We start from the raw sequence: 6,801 nt of genomic DNA, 5'->3' as shown, positions 1-6,801 counted from the left end.
ATAAAATATCTAAAATATAATTAGGATAATTATCGGGTTCTAACAAAATAATTAATTATTATCTTTACAAGAAAATTATATTATTAAACTAAATATAAATTACTTTGTTATTGAACCTAAATTAAATTATAATAAAAAAATTGAATTAAAAAATTACATAAAGAATGAGGAATTTTAAATAGTTAATTTGATATTAATATCGATAATTTTTTGTCAAAATTTTATGATATTTTTAAATTTATATTTTATTCAAAAATAAAAATATCATCATTTTTTCAAAATCACATAAGACCATATTATAACATTGACTGAGATAAAAAATAAAATGAAATATTAAAATCAACATGTTTCTCGCTACATTGTGCGAGTATCCTTCTAGTTTTTTTTATAAAGATAATAATTAAACATTCTGTTAAAAGTCGATGATTATTCTAATTATATTTTAGACTTTCTATATTTAAAATGGATGTTTATCTTGTATTTGATTATGTTTATCAGCAGTTAGTTATGGGAATTTAAAATAGAGCTTTAATAAGTTGTACTGACGCAAAATTACTTGTAACTTAAATTTTAAGTAATATGCATCAATAAACAGTACCCCATACACAAAAAATGGTTTTTAAGAGTTTTTGTAAAATGCTTTATAATATAGTATAGATAATATTAACGATAATTAGTTAATAAACTAAATATTCAATCTTGACCGTTTAAATTAATCTTGAAATTAGATTTGAGCCGTTTAAACTTTTTATTTTACAGTTATATCGGTTACTGAATTTTTAAGAAGTACAATTAATTAAACATATTGTACAATATCTTAAAGTTTAAAACCTTCCCACGATCTTCCACGGTTCCACAAAATCATCTTTAATTTTAAAATTACATTTTATGCCCTTATAATTAGTTATTTGGTTTACTTTATATTCCTTCATTTTTCACTTTTTATTTAACACGTTTATCATATTAAAATACGTAATCATATATAACTAAAATACATTAAAAGTACGTCTCTTTTTTAACAAATTCTACTATTATAATTGTCTCATCAATACATTTAAAATGAGTCAAATATTGATTATTTTTTTATTTAATCATATTATTAAATAACATAAATACCTAATGGATTGTTTTTAAAACTTATTTTTAATATCTTAATTTTTCATTTTGCATCTCTTATATATATATATATATGGTTGGGTTCACGTGAGACCAAAGGTTTTTTCATGAGACCCGTAAGACCAATTTATGTTCATTGATCAACTTTATAAGCTAATAAGCTAATGGTCTAAATTTGCACGGTGACAATTTTGTGATTATTGAGAAGTCTCGTGGCAATTTTATGATTATAAATGTTCAGATTGTAGATCTAATCCAATAGTTGAGAATTGGTCTTACGAGTCTCACGAAAAACTTTTGGTCTCATATGATCCAAAGTCTCTCTCTCTCTCTCTCTCTATATATATATATATATAGAGAGAGAGAGAGAGAGAGAACTTAGTTCAAATGTTAACCAAGATTATTGTGTTAACTTTGTTAACCATGCTCAACCAATGAAAATCCATCTTTTATCTAGGTTCATATCCATCTCATAATTTAATGACAAGGGTAAATATGTAATTTTAGTTTGTATGTAACTCCCATATCATTAATTGGGAGTTACAAAATCAAAAAATCCAATAATTGTTGTTGAATTACATTATGATCTTGTTCTTCTATAATATTGATTTATCTATCTATAATGTTCTTGAATTTGTGATTGTTAAAGCAAATCGGATAGTAAATTTTTCGGTATCATTCAAGCTAATATGGATAAACCCATTGGAAAACAACTCGACAACAATGGGAAGGTTAAAATGGTTTACGATGACGATCGGACTTCGAGTTCCGGAAGTGAAGACAATAATCAAAGCGTTTGTATTGGTAATGGATTAATATGTTATTTTATTCATTTTAATCGTTGATTATGGCGTTTTTGTGTTTTTTATAGTTCATATTGTGTTGGTAGCTTTTTCTTTAATTATTACTATGAGTCCAATTCATATGTTCAAATGGAATGAGTTCATCATCAACTTAATTTGTTATGCTATCCAATACAGATAATCATTTGGCTCCATCAGCTGCTTGTGATGCTTGACCTGTCATAGACTGCAACTAGTGTTCATATACGTTCAATTGTATTCATATATGTTCTAGTAGGGACATGAGTCAAGGCATCTAATGAACCGTGTGTGTTCACAAGTGTTCATATGAATTTTTAATCGAAATTATGTTGATTATGACGTTTTTTGTGTTTTTTCTATATCATATTGTGTTGGTAGTTTTTTCTTTAATTATTACTACGAGACCAATTCATATGTTCAAATGGAATGAGTTCATCTTCAATTTAATTTATTCTGCAATCTAATTCTGATAACCATTCAGCTCTATCAGCTGCTTGTGATGCTTGACCTGCCATAGGTGTGTTCATATATGTTCTAGTAGGGACATGAATCAAGGCATCTAATACTGAATTTATAATTTTTGTTAATTTATTATTGATCTTGTTTCTTTTATAATATTGATTTTTCTATCTATAATGTTTTTGAATTTGTGATTGGTAGAAGAGACCTGGTAGTAAAGTTTTCGGTATCGTTCAAGCTATTATGGATAAACTCATTGTTCATAATGAATGAACTATTATTCACAAGTGTTCATATGTACACTAGTTGCATATCTCAACATTGGTTTGTTCCTGAATGTGTTCATAATCAATGAACTATTGTTCACAAGCTGTTCATATTGNGTTGCATATCTCAACATTGGTTTGTTCCTGAATGTGTTCATAATCAATGAACTATTGTTCACAAGCTGTTCATATTGTGTTCATATGTACACTAGCTGCATATCTCAACATTGGCTCGCTCTTGAATGTGTTCATAATGAAGGAACTATTGCTCACAAGTGTTCATATTGTGTTTCATATGTATACTAGCTGCATATCTCAACATTGACTCGCTCTTGAATGTGTTCATAATGAAGGAACTACTGCTCACAAGCTGTTCATATTGTGTTCATACCTGTTTTTTTATTTATTTTCTTTCGTGTAGCAGCTATTCTTATTATGTTCATAAATGTTATGTAGTTCAAGTTCATATATATGTAAATTTTTGTTCGTATTTGACACAATGATTCATATATATATATATATATATGAACAAAAAATACTTTTTGATTTTGTATGAAAAAATATATATGACACAATGATTCATATATATATATATATATATATATATATATATATATATATATATGAAAAAAGTGTTCATATGGTTTCCTACATTAACAAAAATAATGAGATTTTTTTGATTTTGTAACTTCCAATTAATGATATGGGAGTTACATAAAAAGGAAAATTACCTAAATAATTTTTTCCCCTTTGTTCACATATGTTTTTAAAATTGTAAATTTAAAAAATTAATTTTTTATCATGATTAATCACAACCGTTTATTGTAAGAATCAATGGCCAAGATTGGTTAACAAAGTTAACACAATAATCTTGGTTAACATTTAAACCAGCCCACATATATATATATATATAGACTTGAGATCATGTGAGACCAGCCTGTTTTTGTGAGACCCGTGAGACCAGCATTTTACACTTGAAACTTCACAGCAAAATGCTGTGAAGGTGACTTTTTTAAACCTTCACAGTGTTTTTGCTGTGAAGGTTCGACTTTTTTTAAACATTCACAGTGTTTTTGCTGTGAAGTTTACGTGTAAAAATGTGGTCTCACGGGTCTCACGAAAACAGGCTGGTCTCACGTGAACCCAACCTTTTATATATAGACTTGGGATCATGTGAGACCAGCCTGTTTTCGTGAGACCCGTGAGACCACATTTTTACAAGTAAACTTCACAACAAAACACTGTGAAGGTTAAAAAAAGTCGAACCTTCACAGCAAAAACATTGTGAAGGTTAAAAAAAGTCACCTTCACAGTAACTTGCTGTGAAGTTTCAAGTGTAAAAAGGTGGTCTCACGGGTCTCACGAAAACAGGCTAGTCTCACATGATCCCAAGTCTCTATATATATATATATATACCCTATATATATATATATATATAGGGTTGGGTTTACGTGAGACCAAAGGTTTTTCATGAGACCAAAGATTTTTCATGAGACCCGTAAGACCAATTTATGTTTATTGATCAACTTTATGTTCAATGTTTGGATAACTAATCCATGCGGATAATGAGGTCAAAATACTTCACATACATTATAAGTAGATTCACTTCCTGAACACAATCAACAATCAATAGAGGAAAATTTAAAAAACTTAGACAAAATGCAAACCGAACTACTCATCTACTTCTACCCAGTGTTGTTGATCAACCTAGGTACTACTTGATCAAGACCCATAATTCTGATACCATAATTTGTAACAGCCCCGCCCCATGCAGCCTAAGACGGTGGGGTGCTTAGTCCGGTAACCGAATCAAAACTCAAAAACACCACAATTCAGGGCTGTACTAAGCTTCCCAAAATAACATTTATATTTAAACGAAACTTAAAACATATTTACGACCTAAAATATTATCGTTTAATTGTTCCCAAAAGTTTATATATCACCAATATACAAAAAAAATGGAACTTATGACTTTCATTCCTGGCTTAATCTCGATCCCTCATCCCAATCCTGGAGTGGTACCTGAACCTGCCGAGGAAACAATACAAACCTCCGCTGAGCAATTTTGCTTAGTGGATGGATAATATGTATAAACAATGTGAAATAATATAATGTTTAAATATAAATTAGAACCAAGGAAATCGCAGCGGATAATTCATAACATAATATCAAACATTAGAATCATCTACAGAAAAATCAATAAATCATTTGTATTGCAATAATATATTGTCTATCAGAAGACCAGTCCAATCAGACTTTGAATGTCAGTGTTGGGCACAACACCACCCGTTCCCCGATAACCGGTTTAATTCTGGTATTCGACTCTATCCGATAACCAGGAATTTTCTGGTATTCGGCTCTTGGATGCATCCTACGTCCTCTATTTGACTTGGCCTAGCTTTTACGAGAATGCCATGGCTATCAATAGCCACCATGGAGGCATCTCAACACCCGTGGTCTGGAGTCTAACTCAAAAACAATAAAAATTGTGTCGTTAAATCAATGATTCCATCAATCTTAAAACCAAATCTCAAATCACATAATAATCAATTCAACCGAAAACAGATCGTATCATAATATTCAAAACAACGAAAACGGTTCAGGGAGTATTTGTTAAATCAAACATATTGTAACTTCGAAAATCAATTCATTTAGAAACTATGCAAATTACATTTGCCACGAAGTCGTAAAGAATAAAATCGAACTCTTTCAGTAACATGCACAAATCGTGAAACAAATTCAACGTAATAGCATAAACCAAAATCTTGAAATGAAACAGAGTTTCTTATAAAGTACTCAGAACCATTAGGCTCGGAGTCACATCTATCAATATGGATGGGATTTCCGAAATGTAACGGGTTACCCTCGAATCAGAGGAATAAGATATTCGTACCTTAGTTAGCCCTTTCCTTACTTCTGATCACCTTCCATCAACTTGAAGAATCACTATCCTTGCATAAACTTGATGAAGTCCCACCTCAATTCTCAACTTCCCACCTATGGGTTCACAGATACACTTAGGGTTTAACCCATTTGCCCCAAATTGAAGAAATAACAAAATAAACTACGAAGATACCTTATCTTGATCCCCTAATTCCATTTTGATGCCAATTTTTCAAGAACTAAAAGATTTAAGGATAAATTTTGAGGTTTTGATGAGAATTTGAGGGTTCATTTAGAGAGATGGATAAGAGATTGATGGAAGCAAAAGAGAGAGAGAGAGAAAATCTGATTTTGGTTAAAAAAAATTAACTTCAAATATATATTTACAACATTTACAATCTAATCCTTGATCTTTAGCTTATTTTCAATATAATCCTACCTTTGTTATTTCTTTACAATTTTGGTCCTAACCAAGATTGATCCTTACGAGAAATTCATATAACAAACTTGGTCTAATGCACAACTCCTGGAGACTAAAGTACAAGTCATTAAAACACAATTTCGTATCTTGAACACAAATTAGTTTCTGGTCACGAGATTAGATTTACTAAATACGAAGTATTATACTTAACCTCTAGCAAGGTTACTGATGGCCTAAGAGAGTAAAAAGGAAGGCTGTAACACAGGCTTCAACTTCGGTATTTAGAAATCTTAGGAAAAATAAATCAAAGAGAGAGAAAAATGCAAGTGAGTTCTTTTAGGCGAAAGGTATCGGATGTGATTTCATTATGCATTTACATCTACTCAATTTGTCTGCAGTTTCTTCTTACTCATTAACGGTGGTTATCTTTATTGATAACAAAGGGATGTACTTAAAGATGATTTAGGTTAGAGTTGGACTGGATTCTCATGCTAATACACATGGCTATTAAGGGGATTAATATTAAGTTTGTATGGATCATGGAGGTGGCCATAAGCAAGTTGTTGCTTTCATGAAACTAGGGGTTGTTAGTTTAGTTTGTGCTTAGGGGATGATGTCCTCAATGTTTACATTGGTGAAATTTTGGTTCTGATGATAAACAATGTTTTTACTTCTATGTGATGATGTTGGTCCCAAAAGGGTCTACAAGAATACTAAACAGTTTGTAGAAGGGGGGGGGGATGAATACAAACACACTTTTCAAATTTAAAATATATATTGATAAAGAAGATCAATACAGATTTTACAAGATTGTTTGCGGAAAGATAAGTTG

Source organism: Cynara cardunculus (assembly GCF_001531365.2).
Source record: "Cynara cardunculus var. scolymus isolate 2C chromosome LG 13, CcrdV1, whole genome shotgun sequence".
NCBI classification, from domain to species: Eukaryota; Viridiplantae; Streptophyta; class Magnoliopsida; order Asterales; family Asteraceae; genus Cynara; species Cynara cardunculus.
Note: the sequence above shows the minus strand (reverse complement) of the source record.